The 19,170-nt window shown below is 36.4% G+C and overlaps 1 protein-coding gene across 2 annotated transcripts in view; it reads left to right on the forward strand.

Moving 5' to 3' along the window:
* The window catches only part of B3GALT1 (beta-1,3-galactosyltransferase 1), a 504,607-nt gene that overhangs the window by 171,040 nt on the left and 314,397 nt on the right, over positions 1–19,170 (forward strand). For both annotated transcript variants that reach the window (XM_072751846.1, XM_072751847.1), the window contains exon 2: positions 1,431–1,534. The gene's annotated coding sequence lies outside the window, so the exon portion shown is untranslated. The remainder of the gene's footprint in view (positions 1–1,430; positions 1,535–19,170) is intronic.

Genomic DNA, 19,170 nt, shown 5'->3' on the forward strand with positions numbered 1-19,170 from the left:
TATTTTAAAAAGCTGCTGTATGCCTCTTACTTGGAGGATTTATTGTCCTGCTTTTCCCATTCTCTAACCATTTGCTCTTTAAGAATTTCGAAGATAGGGGTGCCTGGGTGGCTCAATAGGTCAAGCATCTGCCTTCAGCTCAGGTCATGATTCCAGGGTCCTGGGATGGAGCCCCATGTCCGACTCCCTGCTCAGCGTGGAGCCTGCTTCTCCCTCTCCCTCTGCCTGCCACTACCCCTGCTTATGCTTTCACACACTCTCTCTCCCTCTCAATAAATAAATAAAATCTTTTTGAAAAAGAATTTCAGTGATATACAGAATAAGATTCTTAGAAGTAGAGTTCAGAAGTACCATCAAACTTATATTATTGTAACTGTGGGCCTCTCTACACAGATTGACAAATCAAGCTGATCAAGAGAGGCATATTTTAGGGGTGGGAATGCAGCCTGTCTTCCTGACTTCTCTGAGCTTTACACAGCACTACACCATTGGTTTCACTTATCCTCGAGACAGTTCTATGGGTAAACATACGTATGGGTAACAAATGGGAGAGGTTAAGAAAGAGCTCCAAAATTAGGTATTTCCACTAAAAGTCTTCTTTAAGATGTATTTTCAGTAATATATAGCTCTTTGTGGCGTAGAGGATGGTGTTTGAGTAGAATTGCAAAGGAGGTTTGCAAAGAACTGTAGTCAGTTTGCAGGCAGTGGAAAGAGGCTTGCCAACTGAAGCCTGTAGAAAATGGATTCATCGAATTAGAGCAGTCCATGATCAACTGCCAGAGACGGCTTATTTTCTTTGCTCATTCCAAAAAAAAAAAAAAATGACTGAAACTTTGTGGTGATGGAAGGCTATCTTATAGAACATACTGGCAGAGAGCACTTTTTCACTGGCTCAGGTCAGTATTGTTACAGACGTGATGGAATACTTAGGGCTCTGGTAGAGATCTTTAGGTCAGAAAAAAATTAGGCATAGGAGATTAGGGACCAAAATGTGTTAGTTTATTTCATCAGAGTAGAGCAATGAAACAGCTTTAGCAAAGCCTCAGACAGGACTAGCTAAGCCTAACAATTTTCAACTTCTTTTGCAGAAACGTTTGCTATTACTAACAAGATCAAGGAATAAAATCGTGATCTAGGGAAAGGAAGTAAATAATCATGAAAAGTAGTAAATATGATGTTATAACAAGGAAAGACTCCATTCATTCAAAGCTGGATGAGGGGGAGATTATAAATGATTTGAGAGGAAGAGAATTCCTTCTTCAAGTTAAGTGTTCTGTAAATGCTGATTAGTTTGTACAAGATGGCTTGAGGCAAGATATGTGGCAATTTCATGAAATGGCAAAAAAAGAATCTGAACAACTTGAAAAAGAATGTTAATATTAGCTGAAGCGTACCAAGGTTATTTTTAATGTATTTTTCTTCCCCCTCAGACCCGGTAGAGACACTTCAAGAACTGCTTAATCCCGGAGTGGAGGGAGTGTGCAAAGACCCTGACACTTTACCCTGAGACAAGTTCAGAAGTTTTCCTTATAGGGTAAGAGATGATTCCTACTTTTGGTTTTGTTGTCTTTGAAAATTAATGAAATTGTATGGTGAAATGAGTCGGTATTCACAGAAGTAGTAGGGTGCTCTGAATTTGTTTATAGCTTTGTAGTAGCTCGTGCCTTACAGCCTTTTGTGTGAAATATGTTCAGAAAAAATTCCTTGGGCAGGTATCATCGTTATGTTTGAAATAGGATGTCATGTAGAAACAATGGGAATTGCAAAACACCAATCTAACAATTTTGGATTAAAACACTATCAGCAGAGATTCTCTTGTCAGGTGCTTCTCAGCCTTTTTCTTATCATGCCCACATAGAAAAGGACAATACTTCTGCGATAGACTGCAGAGGCTGCTTACTACCAGAGACTGCTGGCCCTGGTCATCAGACCCAGAACAGCTCCAGGGCCGAAGGGTTTGAATCTCAGTACGTCTGTAAACCGTTATTTGGGGGAGCTCTATCCTTTTTGAAAACACTAAAGTGTCCCCAGCTTTGTCTGCATCTCAATGACTGGAATCTGGGTTTAGAGGAGTTTCTTTTACAGAAAAAACAAAACAAAACTCTGGGTCCCCAATTTTCATATGAAGTTAACTTGATCTAAATAAAGATTGACCAATATCCCTGACTTTATATCAAGAAAATTGAACCTAAAATAGTTTCTTCATCCTTTCTGTTAGTACAATAATAAAGAATCTCTCCCCTAGAGAATCCACAGGTACATTTCAATTCCGGCAAGGCGCCTTGTTGTCCTAGGGCTCTGGGGAAGTTGACAAAAATCTGCCTTAACAGTCACGAAGGCTCCCCATAGTCTGAGATGTGCATAGTTCAGGTCTCACTTCAGTATTTGGTTTAGGTTGAGTAAGGTTGTTAGCTGTCTTAGTTATTATTTAAAAAGAAAAACAAATGTTCAACAGATTGGGAGGCTGATTCAAACTCAGACTGAATATTGTAGAATTATAGGTTTCAGGCTAATGGGACATGGATACTCTCTGGTATTTCTTCTGTTCCTTATTCCAATGTTATCACAGGTACCAACATAATTATGACTTCAAGAATAAAGTGGTAACAACAGGGATGAGATGCCCAGTTCTGTCACCATGAAAGACTGGCATAAAATACTGTTTAGTCACAATATTAGAAGTTGTCTTATCTTACCAGGATTTTTGCCTTGGTTTGGTTTGGTTTGTTTTTAAAACCTTTAGTGTCTTTGGCTTTGCTGTTTTGTTTTGTTTTTAATTTTAGTTAACAATTTTTTTAGAGTAGTTTTAGGTTTACAGAAAAATTAATTGGAAACTATAGAGAATTCCTACATATCCTTCCCCAAAACACATAATTCCCCCTATTAGTAACGTCTTGTATTAATATGGTGCATTGTTATAATTAATGAACAAGTATTGGTAGGTACATTATTATGAATTAAAGTTCATTACCTGTGTGAATTTACTCTTTTCATTGTCCATTCTTTGGATTTTGAAAAATGTATAATGACGTATTTCCATTGTTGCTGTATCATATAGTGAGTGTATCATCTAGTACTATATAGGGCATAAAATGGAAAATACAGAATATTTTGACCACGCCCATAATTTCATGTACTTTCCCTATTTGTCCTTCCCTTCCCTCCCTAAAACCCTGGCAACTTCTGATCCTTTTACTACCTCCAGAATTTTGACTTTTCAAGACTGTCATATAATTGCAATCATACAGAAGACAGCCATTTCAGACTGGCTTTTTCCACTTAGCAATGTTTCACTTAGCTTTGTCTTTTTGTGGCTAGATAGCTCGTTTCCTTTTTTGCTGAATAGCATTCCATTGTATGAATGTACCGTAGTTTGTTTATCCATTTTTTATTGAAGGACATCTTGGTTTCCTCCAAGTTTGACAATTATGAAAAAAAATGCTGCTCTAAACAGTTCTCTGCAAACTTCTGCATGGACATAAGTTTTCAACTTATTTGGGTATATTTCAAGGAGTGTGATTACTGGATCATATTGGTATGAGCTCCTTTAATTTTGTGACAAAATCTCCACACTGCTTTTCAAAATGGCTGTGTCATTTTGCATTCCCAATGAACAAGAGCTCTTGTTGCCTTACATCCTTACCAGAATTTGGTATTGTCAACGTTTGAATGTTATTCTAATAGATGAGTAGTGTTTTCTTATTGTCTTAGGTTTTTAATACGATGTATCACAAGAGAGATCGTGATTGCCCAGAATATTCTGAACACTTAGCCCCTAAAAATTTCTTTAGTATTTAGTGTTTTCATTTGGTGATGAAAATGATTAATAATATGGGTTTTCCCATGGTAACATCCACTGTGATAATGTATTTTTATGAGATGAAAGTGTATGTACACTCAAGTGTATATTTATGTGTATCTGTGTATCTGTATGTCTACTATTTTCTATTTTTCTTAAAAGAGATCATAGGCAAAGACTTTTCTAATAATATACCATTGAAATGAAAATATACAGAGTAAATCAAAGATATTTTTGTTTCTAAAAATGAAGTATGAGTATTCTATAGATCCTGATACTATAACAGACTGTGCTTGATGTTAATATAAAGCTAGCTTTCTGGCATGAGTAAGCCATTTCAAATTAGGCATTCCTAGATTTTTCATTCCGTTAAGTCCCCCCATGTAGATATAGCTATAGGAAGAAATTCCTCGTTGTCCTTCCAAGTTACAATAATTTTTCTGTGGGCATGATGCATGTTTATGCTTCAGATTTGATTATATGGCTTTGTAAATACATCTGAGGAGATAAGGGCAGCCCGGGTGGCTCAGCGGTTTGGCGCCGCCTTCAGCCCAGGGTTTGGTCCTGGAGACTTGGGATCGGGTCCCATATGAGGCTCCCTGCATGGGGCCTGCTTCTCCCTCTGCATGTGTCTGTGCCTCTCTTTCTCTCTGTATCTCTCATGAATAAATAAATAAAATCTTTAGAAAAAAATCTGAGGAGATAAACTCCCAGTCTGGAGGGTGACCTTCTCAAGTACAAGGACTACTCCTTCCGTAACTCTGTCTTTAAAACATAGCACAATGCCTGTGTCAAAGAAATAATCTTCACAATACTTGTTAAAGTAAGGAGAGTGGAGTTTTGCAAAGGGGACAGAGATGGGGCTCCATTCCTCTTTTTTTTTTTCCATTCCTAATATAACCAGGAGAAGGAGGGATCTAGAGCCAAGGATTAGAGTGAGGATTAGAGGATAGAAAATTGCTGAGGCAAGGGAAATTCTCACTAGACTGAACCATAGGATTCTCACTGAAGGCAGGCCAGGGGGCTAAGATACAGAGGATGGAGGATAAATTTGATCTAATATCAAGGATCATCAAATACCAAGGGAAGAGGGGTCTCACTAAGTGAACTCCGCAGTATTCTTGCTAAAAATGGACTAAGCAGGCCAAAGAGAGAAACCAAAATCAGAGCTTAGTTGAGAAGGGCTTTGGTCCAGGACACAGTCTTTGTCACCGGACACCTAGTAGAATTTTAGTGAACATGTATAATGGTATTATATAGATGTGTTTCTAACAAATACTATAGAAATCTATTAACAAAGTCCTAAAGACAACAGGCAGGCATTATGATTTAACAAAAGAGGAAGATCTCTTTAAATCATCTAAATAATTTTGTGTAATGTTCAAGTGTAAGCTATTAAACAGAGCATGGATCTGTTTAAAAAATTAAATGACTAATATACATGAGCAGTTTCTAAGTGCAAAGCAGAATCTTAACGATGACAGAAATGTGCAGATAAAGTAGACATGTTCTTACTTTCTAAAAATAATACACTTTAGTGGAGGAGGGTTAGGGGAGAAGGGAAGAATTGTGTTGTATTAGTGACAAAGATTAAATATATATACAAATTTTATAGAGAAATAGAATAAAATGGATCTTAAACCTAGGATGTACCTTAAATTGGACTAAACTTTTTTTTTTTTAAGATTTTATTTATTTGAGAGAGAGAGAGCTGACCGAGAGAGAGAGAACATGAGCAGGGGGAGGGGCTGATGAAGAGAAAGCCCCACTGAACAGGGAGCCAGATGCAGGGCTCATCTTAGGACCCTGGGATCATGACCTGAGCCCAAGGCAGATGCTTCACTGACTGAGCCATCCAGGCACCCCTAAATTAGGCTCAACTTTAAAACTAGATTGCAGATTCATTGACATTGTAGTACATGGAAACCTGATTTTCTAAACACTGGCATGCATAAAAATTACCATGAGTCTTTGTTTAAATTTTATTCTCTTAGGCGTCACACCACAGTATCTGAGTAATTTGAAGGATCAGTGATTTTTCACTCTTAACAAGCACTCCAGGTTATTCTGTTACAAGGACCTGTGGGCTGTGCTTTAAAGAATGCTGATCTGTACCATTTACAATTTTCCTCCCTGTTGTGTGGTTGATGTTAGAAAGTACCCCCTGAGAAGAGGGTGGTAGAGAGATCAGCCCAAATATAGGAACCAAAAGAATGTGCCAGCAAGATTAATTTCATGGCCCCTTACACTGGTGTGGTTGAAGGAGGATTGTCCTACAAGTCTGAAAATGAGAGCAAACTAATCAGAGACACCAGCACAAAAACTATGTCCAAGATTAGAACATTTTTAGAAAGAATGAAATACATATTTTGTTAATAGAATAAATATTTTCTAAATAGATAAAATATAGTACAATTATATCAATATTCAACAAATTATTTATTTCAAAGATATAAGTTATGATATCTGTAATTATAGGGGAAAGGATAAATACCCAAGAAGCCCAAAAGTGACTAAGTTAATTAGTATCACTATCCCAATGTAATATAATTTTCACTGCTTTAAAGAATGATGTTATTTAGAAAGTATCTAACATATGTGATATAAAAAGAAAAATGAGAAAGGATATGACTGTTTATGCATAATATATGTTTGTATATATATTTCATGTGTTTTGAATTCTAAAATTTTCTTAGGTATTATATGCTAGTCACAAAATCAAATACTAGAATCCAATAATATCTGGAATCAGATGCTTTGGTCATGAATTTTTATTTTTAATAGTTAGGAGTAAATAATAATTTAAAATATTATTAAATAATATTATTTAAAATAAATAATTTTTTTACTTTTGGCCAGACCCACCATCTTCTAGTAATTTACTGAAATAACCAATACAAAGGGAGGTGTCTATCCTGATATATATGCTCTAGGTCTTTTAGGAAACATAGGGTTGCTTCCTTTGGCTGTATACATGCCAATCTGCAAGAAAGGTGGTATTATAGGGACGCCTGGGTTGCTCAGTGGTTGAGCATCTGGCTTCAGCTCAGGGTGTGATTCTGAGATCCCAGATCGAATTCCTCATCGGTCTCCTGGCAGGGAGCCTGCTTCTCCCTCTATGTCTCTGTCTCTTTCTCTCTGTCTGTCTCTCTCTCTCTGTCTCTCATGAATAAATAAATAAATCTTAAAAAAAAAAAAAGAAAGGTGATATTTTAGATATCAAGGGAATGGCACTGTTCAAAAAGGAATACCCTACAAATGTTACCATGGCAAGACTCGAAGAGTCTATAGTGTTACACTGCATATTGTTGGCATTGTAAACAAACAAGTTAAGGGCAAGATTCTAGTCAAGAGAATTAACATATCTACTGAGCATATAAAGCCCTCTGTCTAGAGAGCTTCCTGAGTAATCAGAAGGAAAATGATTAGAAAAAGAAGGAAGCCAAGGAGAAACGTACTTGGGTTCAACTAAAGTGCCAGCCTGCTCCCTCCAGAGAAGCACACTTTGTAAGAACCAATGGAAAGAAACCTGAGCTGCTGGAATCCATTCCCTATGAATCCATGGCTTGATAAGTGACAAAAAAAACCCAAACAAAACAAAACAAAAACCTCTGGACCGTAAAAATGTTTCTTTTAGTTGAGTAGAAGTGCGGTATGCTTCCCTCAAAGAAATATCTAAGACAAGATAACAACAACAATAAAAATCAAAAAACAAAAAAGTAAATAATTTTTAAGTAAAAAGGTATTTTGAAATTACGTTATTAATAAGCTCCAGGTAAACTCTAAAGCTAAAGCAGTGATACCCCCACTTGGCCAGTTATTAGAATTGTATGGGGGACTTTTTGAAAACATGGATTCCTTAGGTTCTGGACAAGTAATCACGTTTATGCAGATCTGAGTTTAGCTTTGGATTCTGAATTTTTTGAGTACTGTATTGATGGCCTTATTGATTAGCAAAGGTTGGTGACCACTGTTACGGGAAAGACAATTATGTCTTCAAGAATTTCTGCAGTGATCAATGTATCACCAAAAAATGCAAGTCAAAATAATGTCAAATTCTAGAATGTTTCATGTATATAACATAGTAAATAAAGTAGAAGTTTAGAGGAGAGGAAGAATAACATGAAGAGGATTACATGGGAGGACTTCTTTTTTTTTTTTTTTTTAAATTTAATTATTTATTTAGGTCCCATTTTTATTTTTCTTTTTTTTTTCTTTTTTTTTTCCATTCATCTTTTTTTTTTTAATTAATTTTTATTGGTGTTCAATTTACCAACATACAGAAAAACACCCAGTGCTCATCCCGTCAAGTGTCCACCTCAGTGCCCGTCACCCATTCCCCTCCAACACCCGCCCTCCTCCCCCCTTCCACCACCCCTAGTTCGTTTCCCCGAGTTAGGAGTCTTTATGTTCTGTCTCACATGGGAGGACTTCTTGAACAAGAACCTTGTAAGCGTTGGTGGCAGAGATAGAGTAAATGCTGCAGAACTGTCATCATCTTAGCAACCTTCATGTTAAGATGCAGAGTGATGACACTGTGAGACACTTGGAGGTGTCAGTAACACAGTTGGCCCATTTGAGAATGCCAGCTCTTTCATCAATCCAATCTCTGCATCCTTTCCCCCGAGAGGCCCAGGGCCCATTCAGGCTTTTCCTCCCAAGCTGGATCTTGGTTTTGAGGCAAGGGCTGACTCCTGCTTGAAGAGGCTTTTCAGCACTCCAGGATGGGAAGGCATGTGAAGCCTATAAATCAGTGTTTCTTAAGGTGAGGAAAGGCACATCAGAATATTTGTGCAAAGACAAAATTTTTGTTACTTATGTTTAAGGGATTATGGCTGTTAAAAGAGAATTAATCACAGAGTAAGATGAAGTTGAACGTTTACCAATAGATATGGTTTGCTTTCCCAGAACATGAAAGGTGCAGTTGAGAGTCATTTCAGTGATGGGGACCTCATACACCCGAGTCAGCCAAGTGTCTTTCTTCTGTCAACTTAATTTCTTCTTTAATACAAATGCTATTGTTTAAGCTTATATCCTTCTAGCGTATGTTGCCTAAACTGACCGTAAATTCATTTTATGCCACATGGGACCTATGAGTAGGAGGTCAACAATTATTTCTTAAAAGAAAAAAGCTAATAGCAGCTTGACTAGAGTCCACTGAGGAAAGGGCATGGGTGAGGCTGGACATGACTGGTACTGAGCAGGGCATCAAGTCTTACACTAAGGAATTTATACTTGGCCTTACAGTGAAGGATTCTGAGAAGGATAATGAGAGGATAAATGTGAGTTTTGAGGGAGAAAATCAGCCAACAGTAAAGAAGATGGATTAAAGAGAGGAAGAACAGGAAACACAATTAGCATGCTAATTAGCTAATTACCATGAGAAGAAACCTGGACCAGGCTGTTGGCAGTGTAAAGAAAAAGAAGGCAGATAACAGCAAAGTTTTTCAACTCAATTAGAGTAATACTGATTAATCACCTACTAAGTGCCAATCACTGTTCGAGGCCACTGGGACATCAGTGAACAAAATGGAGCATATGTATGTCAGGAAGACAAACATAAGTAGCAATAACTAATAAATATAATAAATAATATACTATATATATTGGAAATCTTAGATGTTACAGAAAAAGAAAACTTTGAGCAGAGTAAGGCAGGGAAGGGCAGGAGTCTGCACTGTTACATTGGATGGTCAGGGGAAGCCTCTGAGGAGCAGAGGTTTGAGGAAGGTGGGAGTGAAACAGTACCCTGAGGGAAGAGCCTTTCAGGAGGAAGGAAAAGGAAGGGCAAGGACCCTAAAGTGGGGATGTGTCACTAATAGCCAAACGTTTTGAATTTAAAATGTATCCCAAGGCAGGATGCTCAGATGTACCCCTCACCAACTACTGAAAAAAAGGATTCTGCTACTAGGAAGGATCTTCTTCCTTTGCAGTTCTGCCTCAGGCCAAAATGGGTTGAATTTCAAAAGGACAAAAGAAATAGAAGAGTGAATTAGGGAGTCAGCCTTGGACCATGCCTGCAGTTGAAGTCTGTGAGAGAAAATGAAGGAGATAGAAGTCAGGAAAAAAAAAAAAAAAAAAACAGGATCTAATCTGTCCTTAGAGTTGTAGAAAGAGGGCTTGGCCAAGAAAAGGGGATGCCCAGGTACTGAATGGTGCAAAAAGATTACAGAGAATACAGACTGCAGGAACAACAACAACAAAAAACAACCCAATGGGATTGAGAGAAGCGGTGTTGAAATTATGAAGGCCATTGACCCAAGAGAGAGCAGTCTCTGTTAATTAAGAACACGGGATTTCAAAACACTTAACTGATCATTTTTCCTATACCAGGAACAATGGGGAATCTGTGCTGTTAAAGAATTGGTAGTTGCCTAGAGTTGATTTTCAGCAATCCATTAAAGACATTTTAATAATGTTCTGAAGTCTATCTTTGGTAGAAAGTGTTGACAAGTTAGAAAGAGTAAAATGAAATGTGTTAGGCTTCCAACTAAGGACGTATGCAATTTCCCCTTCCCCTTTGCTCTTCCCATCTGCTCTGATTTCATAACTAGGCACAGTATTGACATGTTAGAGAATTGAAGTCTCCACATCCTTTGGTGGGGAGATGTTGCAGCATTGCTCAATTTGCGGAAATTCTCTGACCTGAGTAGTTTTCCTCAGGTCTTCACCAAAGCTTGTATTTTATTAATGCATCAAGTCTTTTTCTAGGATGCAGTGATGTTCTGGTTTTAAAAGGCCAACAGAAACATATGCTTATCCTAGGGTTAAAAGTGGAGCCTGTCAATATTTGGTAGCCTTTTCAATAGCTCCCTTATTGGAATTTTTTTAAAAAGATTATGAACAGTAAGATACAGCAATAAGTAATAATTCAATACATTTATGTTAGAATGTTAATAAAAAATGTACAGAAGTCAGGGATTTATAAAAGTGGTACAGGCAGCCATGCTTCCTGCTTCCTGTGCTATGACCTAGAATTCATTCTTTAAGACATTTTTTTATGTCATGTAGTGAGCTTCTCAGAAAAAGTGCTTTGAAAGCAGTGGGAGATTAGCCATTTAAAGAATGGAGAAACATCTTTTAATGTAAGAAAAGAGATGGACTTTTACTCTGGAAAACACGGAAAGTGTGTTCAAGTTGATGTGATAGGTGGTGTAAGTTATTTGGAATTTCGGGATTGACACTAAGGAAACTTCTGAAGATCATATTTATATTTAAGGCCAATCCCTTTGCCCTTATTCTCTTCTTGCCTCTTTTCTTCCAGATTCCCATCACCTTGCACCTATTAAAATCTGCTCAGAAAATGATCCACTCTCAGTCTTTTATAACATCATATGAATTTAAGTGTGTTACTTGTCCCAAGGGTATTTACATTTTAAACAGGGAAGGAAAGTTGCATCTCCATTTAAAAAATTTACCAACTCTCAGAGCGCATGAGTGGCTCAGTTAAGCATCTGCCTCTGGCTCAGGTCATAATTTCTGATCCCTGGATGGAGCCCCATGCCAGGCTTCCTGCTCAGCGGAATCTGCTTCTCTCTCTTTCTCTCCCTCTTTGCCTTCCCCACTGCTTGTTTCTCTCTCTCTCTCTCTCTCTCTCTCTCTCTCTCTCTCTCTCTCTCAAATAAAATCTGTAAAAATAAAAGGAAATAATTACAAATCAGCCTGCTTAGATCTGTATGAAAGACCTGAGAAATTTTATGGGTAATTTCTTGATTTGGTAGTTGCATTTAAAAAAAAAAGATTTTATTTATTTATTCATGAGAGACACACAGAGAGAGGCAGAGACACAGGCAGAGGTAGAAGCTGGCTTCCTGCAAGGAGCCCGATGTGGGACTCGATCCCGGACTCCAGGATCACACCCTGAACCAAAGGGAGACGCTCAACTGCTGAGCCACCCAGCATCCCTGATAGTTGCATTTTTGTATATGCTTTTGCTAGCGTTTTATAGCAAAGGAATTATATAGTTCCCAAAATTGCAACATGATGAGATTCTCATTGCTTTTAATTAACCTGCCTTTTTCTTTCTTAACTCCACAATTAATTTGGCTAAATTGGTTAACAAACAAAAAATTGTAACTACACTAGTTGCATATTGCTTTTCTCATGTACTGTTTGATGCTTCCATCATTATATTTCACATGAGAAAAATCTTAAAATCTAGATTTTATATTCTGTGATAAAAATCACCATTTTGTCCTTGAAGGCGTTGTCCTAGAAATGATTTTTTAAAGGGTAGCATCATTGGTTTCATTTCTTGGAAGAGAAAAACATCAGTCAGAGTAATAGTAAGATAGTAATCTAGTATATTTGGTATTATGAGTCTCAAGGATTTAGCAGTAAAAAGAAATCTTTACTGAAGAAAAAAAATGGCATATTTTGTTAAGAGGAAGAGAGTTGAATTGCTGTATTTGACTGCAAATCTGGCAACAACACTGTAAGTGGTTACTTAGAAATAAAAGTTTTCCTAAAGCTTTTTATTTGAATTATTGTAATTGTATCAATAACAGAATTCTTAATTTTTATATTATAATGCATAGTTTTTTAATCCTATAATATCTCCAAACACATAAATGCTTTATAGAAACAGAGTGTCAAAAGTTCAGAAATAACAGAAGTAAAACCAATGTATTTCTAAAGTCATAATGAATACGAGTTTATTGTGCACATACAAAAAAGACAGTCTGCAGACTGGGAGCCCTCAAACCAAAACATGACATGAGGCTCAGGGGAATATTGTTAGAAAGCATTTTATATAGTGAGGACTGTTTATTCCTCACAGTGATTGGTTATAATAATAGAATTTTCTTAGACAATAGGGAATTGGCCAGTGGTTACCACATACCAACTTTGAAAAACAGTTTAAGGTTTACTTATGATTTCCTGAAATATTAGGAAGAAATGACCCAGGTCAGGTTAGTTTTGTGAAATAAGCTAAATGAAGCTGTACCTATATGACTAACTAGTTTTGTCTGTTCAGGAAATCTTCAAGACAAGATTGATCTCTGTTTGGTTGTTGTTGTTGTTGTTATTGTTGTTATTGTTTGTTTCTTTTTAACCATTCCCCCTTTTGGTTATTCTCTCAGCAGGCTGAGAGTATGATCAAGTAGTATAGCATTATTCTCTGTTATTACCTACCATCGATGTAATCAGAGTGAAGAATCACACATTCAGTGTTTGCATTCATCGTGCCTGAGGGCCTTGTAGTCACCTGCTTCATTATTTATGTGGTTATTGTTGATTTGATCTATTTGTCTGATCCTGATGGATACCATTTGACAAGTCAGTGGCTACCAACAGGCATTTAAAACCCTCAAGGTGATACAATGCACCTAGAGAGGTCTGTATGGTGACTATAAGGAGGAAAAAGAGCAAATGATTTAAAAATTCACCAGAGGACAGCATCTCATGAGATAAGGTTTAACCAATTAAATGTCTTGAGTAGGTTATAATGTTTTAAAAGTTATTTGCCGGGGCACAAGGTAATGTATTAGTAAGCATCCTCATGCTTACTTAGGACAAGGTGAATACTAAAGATGCTTAATTTTAGGAGATTGTGTTCCAGGTGAGCTTCCACCTAAATTAGGCCTATATATGAGATGAGCAAACAGGTTATTTAATGAGAGGCATATTTATGGAAAAAGCTCAATAGTTTGAGTAGTTTATAAATACAGTTTCTGAGTTTGGAGAGCAGCCTGTTGTGAGAACAGCCAGTTATGTCTATTTCTAGACAGATTTTCCTGGTTTGTAGTGTGAACGTCTCTGGTGATCTTTCTGAGTGTCCACACAGTAATGGACGTGAAGGTTGGCCACACCTCAGCCCTTATGGTAGTTTCTCAGAAGTTTATATCAAGTTGTCCTGCTTTAGCTTGAGTGGCTTCAAGAAAAAGACAGTTTTAGTTTCATAGTGATTCCAAATCAGAAGAATGTGAGAAAACTGGAAATGTTAGTGTGAAAAATTCTAGCCAAATATTAGAGGGAACTGAAAGAATTGAGTATCCAGTCCAGTTTATAAGTAGAAAACAAAACCTTAAGAACAGCACAAGAATATGATATCCATGCTATTTTAGTAATATACTATTATATTACTAAAATATAATTTTTCTCTCTATAATTATCCCTAATATCTATCAAAGATAACCATAGTAAGACTAACTTGTTTGTAAATTACATCTGATTTCAATAAACTTGGCCTGGCTATTTGCATAAGGGAAGCAAAAATAGTGCGATTGACCATATAGTTCTTTTAAATGTACTTTGCTAGAACTTTTCATAGGGTATCTCAGATTAGATTTCAAAAGCCTCTCAAGGCTAGGAAGCCAAGCCAAGGATTTGTCCAATTGTGTCCTGTTACAAGAAAAGAGATTCATATTGAATGAACTTATGCAATTGTATCTACTGTCATGAAAAATAAGAATAATTAATAAGAGTTTCTGAATTTTGGAGGAATCAGGCAGGGAGAAAAAGATGTGTTTCAATCTTTGTTGCAAAGAATATACTTAACCAATCTAGAAATCTGGAAACAAAATATTAAAGAACTAGCAATACTTTAAATGAAGTCATCAAATTTATAATCATTTTCATCAGTTTTGTCAATGTTGTATGATTCTTGCTTCATCTTGGGTTAGAAACTTTATGAATCAATTAGATTTTCATTAGAATTTTAGAAATTCTTACCTGTTCCGTGTTATGACCTTAAACTTATCATAAACCTGTAATTTAGAGTTCTTGTTAGGGTCTTTTCTATGAATCTTGAGGATGAAGGAGGTTTGCCAAATAGTTGATTGTAAATGCATTCAGAGAAGTAAAACAATGACTCATTGTGAGTGATAAGGGACTTTTAAAGAACTGTGTTGTTAAAGATCTAGTGAGAGCTCTCTCTCTCTCTCTCTCTCTCTCTCACACACACACACACACACACACATACACACACGAAAATAATGCAATTGATCAGTAAGTTTGTTTTTTTTTTCTGTGATTTACAATATTTTAAGGTAATAGCTAGAATTGTGACTCATAAAACCAAATTTTTAAAAGAATTCCAAATAATTTTAAATTACTTATTTTATTTTATTTTAAAGATTTTATTTACTCACTCATGAGAGACAGAGAAAGAGAGGCTGAGACATAGGGAGAGGGAGAAGGAGGCTCCATGCAGAGAGCCCAATAAGGGACTTGATTCCTAGACTCTGGGATCACAACCCTGAGCTTATGGCAGACGTTCAACCATGGAGCCACCCAGGCGTCCCTTAAATTATATATATATGATCTAAGAAAGTTAAACATTACTTATTATTTGACAATATTCCTTCATCCAATTTAATATATCAAATAAGTTTAAATAAACTTCTTTTTTATTTCATTCAGATTTGATTTGACGAAGTTTGTGTAAAAAGATTTTTTTAAACATCGAAAGATGTAAAATGCTTATCAAATAGGATCATAGGTCTTTGTGAGACAATACATTGTTTTCCATTCAACCAGAGTGAAATTAAAAGATGTTAAAGGTTGAAAACAAAGTTACATAGTTATACAACTAGAATGTACAACTGTAGAACTTCGCTCTTTTAATGGAGAAGACTCCATGTTTTTCTTCAAGGAATTGAAGACCTGATAAAGCAACATGAAGCACAGGAAATTATTTTCATAAGGCACAGAAGCTTTGTTTCCTAGGAAGATTACATTAAAGGTAAAGAAAACTGTTTGTTTACAATTTCTCATTAAGAGCAGATTGATGATTTAAGATAAACTTCGTCATCATAACAGAAAGAAAAGCAAATTATAATTTTGTCCCAGTATACTTTTGATATTATAACTCCTCTTTTCTTTTTTACCTTTTTAACTTGAATCCATTCTCGTATTAGCTTGACTACACGTATATTTCTTTGTGAAGATTTCTTTTTCACAAACCTACGGTTTTCTGTATCCATCCAGCTTTTGTCCTTTTTCCTTTCTTATTCTAGAACAATTTATATTACTTTAGGACAAAATTATTTTTTTTCCTTTACAAAAAAACAAAAACCAAAGAAATTCTGTGACCTTCATATCTCTCCTTAACCCCCAATTCACCTAACCCACTTTTCACAGTCATTTGCTTTCACCCTTATTATTTTCAGTAGTTTTAATTACATATATTAAATAAAATTCTTAACTCTTAGAATCCTTAGTGAACACTGAGAAGTAAGCAATTGTGGACTGACAACTTTATAATTTACATTTCATAATTTCTGAAAATAGAGTCTTCCTCATAATAAATATTTCAGTGTGGCATAAAACATTATTTATTATTAGGCCCAAGTATCTTTTGTCCCTCTAAAAAAATTAAAAAGTCAAAAGGAGGGACGTCTGAGTGGCTCAGTGGTTGAGTGTCTGCCTTTGGCTCAGGTCGTGATCTCAGGGTCCTGGGATGAAATTCCACATTTGCCTCTCCTCAGGGAGCCTGCTTCTCCCTCTGCCTGTGTCTCTGCCTCTCTCTCTCTCTCTCTCTCTCTCTCTCTCTGTCTCTCATGAATAAATAAATAAAATCTTAAAAAAATAAAGATTTTATTGGTATATTGGTATATTGGTATATTGGTATTAGCACCACCTTCGGCCCCGGGCGTGACCCTGGAGACCCAGGATCAAGTCCTACATCAGGCTCCCTGCATGGAGCACTTCTCCCTCTGCCTGTGTCTCTGCCTCTCTGTCTCTCTGTCTCTGTCTCTCTGTCTGTCTCTCTGTGTCTCTCATAAATAAATAAAATCTTTATGTAAAAAAAAGAACTTGAAAAATGTTTGAGTTAATTTCTATAATTCTGAGTCTTAGGAATACTTAATTTATAAAAGTGCTTATTTTTCTTTATGCCAACTAAATAGATCTCTTTATAAATTAATTTTGGCAATATCATTCAGAGGTAGAAAAATATCATATATTTACAACATACATCAGGTAGACATAGCTACAGTTACCTGTTCAGAGGGCCAAAGAGTTTTTACTAAAGATTTTTCATTTCTATGTTGCCAGGGTCTTTTTAAAGCTATTTTCAGAGCAATCTGGTCTGTTAGGACTTCTAAATACCGATCAAAGAATGCACTCCATTGTCTCCAAGAGGTTTGGAATCTTTTGAGGGTGCCCCCGACGGTAGACTTTCTAAGTTAAAGTTTCTCTAATTTGGCCAGTACAGTTTCAGAAGATCATACATTTTCTTAAAAGGCACAAGATCCTGGTCCATAGACCAGGTCAAACCCATCTTTGCCTTTAGATTCCCTAAGACATCTTAGTTACGAGGAGTCCTGTTTTCCAACAACTGTTCCAAAACACAGGGAGTCACTTTTGAACAGAAGGGGACCAGAAGCTTCACTAAACAAAATACAGTTATGCACAAGATGCTTAATGCACAAGTTATTCACAAGCCCAAAATACAAAGAAAACAGAGCTTGGATACAAGAAAGACTTATTCTCAAATTCCAGGTTTGGCAAGAAAACAAGTTGCTCAGTGAGCTCTGTGGGTACCAGCACCTGTTTGCTTACAGGCCTTGGAGTCTTCAGGCGCCTCCTCTGGATCCCACTTCTGATGCCATGGAATGTCAAAAGTTGAGAAATAACAAAAGTAGAACCAATGAACCATAGTAATAAAATAAATAATATAATAAATAGTATTTATAGTATTATTTTAATAATAAAATAGTAATTCGTACAAGTTTATTATATATACACCAAAAAGACATATTTGCAAACCGGAAGCCCTCAACCCAAATAAGGAATGAGGCTCAGGGATATATTGTTATAAAGCAATTTATATAGTGAGGAAGCAGAGACTGTTTATTCTTCACAGTGATTGGTTATAATATTAAAATTTTCTTAAACAATAGGGAATTGCTCAGTGGTAACCTCATACCAACTTTGAGAAACAGTTCAAGTTTTGCTTATGATTTCCAGGGGTATAAGCAAGAAATGCCCCAGATCAGGTTAGTCCTGTGAACTAAGATAAATGAAGCTTTGCTTGTATGACTAACTGGTTTTTGTCTGATCGAAGAATTTTCAAGGTTGGTCTTCATTTGTTTTTTATTTTAACAGGAGTAAGGAGAAAATAAGGTTTTACCAAAACATTCCAAAGCACTACATTAAAAGATGAAAGAAATTATGTTTTCCCTTCTGCAGCAAAGAGCAGCAAAAGAACATTTGAGTGGAAGAAATAAGTGAACCATGTAAGAATGCAAGGCTGGATTAGAACCTGGAGATACTCTAGTTATATTCATTTATCTGCCTTCTACTAGAGTAATTAAAGTAAAATTCATTTATCTGTCTTCTACTAGAATAGTTAAAGTAAAATCTTGTGGATTGTGGGGAGGGAGTAAGAGGAGGAGAGAAAGAGAGTGACAGAGAGACAGAAAGAGACAGGATGTGTGTGTGTTTGTGTGTTTGTAAGAGAAATAGTCCAAAATACAAACTCAGAAACAAGCTCAGATGGAAGAATTTGAGTTCTGAACAGAGGAAGATATTTGATTATATTTTAAGTTTATGGTTTGACACTAGCGATGGTTTTTGCTGCTTTGGAAATATCATTTCACCTTCTTGCATCTGAATTTTTCTGAGGAAAACATCCACTTAATGTCACAATAGCCTCACAGGAACAATTCAGTAGTTCTGCTAAAAGCCTGTAAGAACTCTCAGGATAGAAGATACAGTTTTGCAAAGGCCTTTGCAGCCTCTGTCAATCTTAATTTAACAGATTGAGAATTTGATGGGTTTATTACCAAACCATCAGTTATACAGAATAGAAGGCAAGGACAGTTCTTCAGAAATTGTTAAAATGCTTGTTAAATAACGACCTGAAAATTGCATGTTGACCTTCTTCAGTGGCACTTCTAAAATATGGCTTCACCGTGCCCCAGTTTTATTTCTCTACTTTATTTTTTTTTTTTTTTTTAATTTTTTATTTATTTATGATAGTCACAGAGAGGGAGAGAGAGGCAGAGACACAGGCGGAGGGAGAAGCAGGCTCCATGCACCGGGAGCCTGATGTGGGATTCGATCCCGGGTCTCCAGGATCGCGCCCTGGGCCAAAGGCAGGCGCCAAACCGCTGCGCCACCCAGGGATCCCTATTTCTCTACTTTAAATGATAGCTAATTGGAAAAAAATCCCAAGGGGTGCCATTGTTGGGATCTTTGGAGAAAATTCTCTTGCTCTTTATTTGTGTTATGACCCGTAGAATCTTCTCTTGACTTTACCATATCTGATGAGGATCTGACTATATCCATCACTAGAGTAACTGCAAGCATTTAAGAAGTTCTGTGTCACACTAGGACTCCAGACAACTTTTTAAAAGGAGGAAAATGCCCATATTGTGCTTGTTATAAATGGAAGAGTGTTTATCCACAGCTTAATTTTTGTG

The sequence above is a fragment of the Vulpes vulpes genome, chromosome 3 (genome assembly GCF_048418805.1).
Source record: "Vulpes vulpes isolate BD-2025 chromosome 3, VulVul3, whole genome shotgun sequence".
NCBI classification, from domain to species: Eukaryota; Metazoa; Chordata; class Mammalia; order Carnivora; family Canidae; genus Vulpes; species Vulpes vulpes.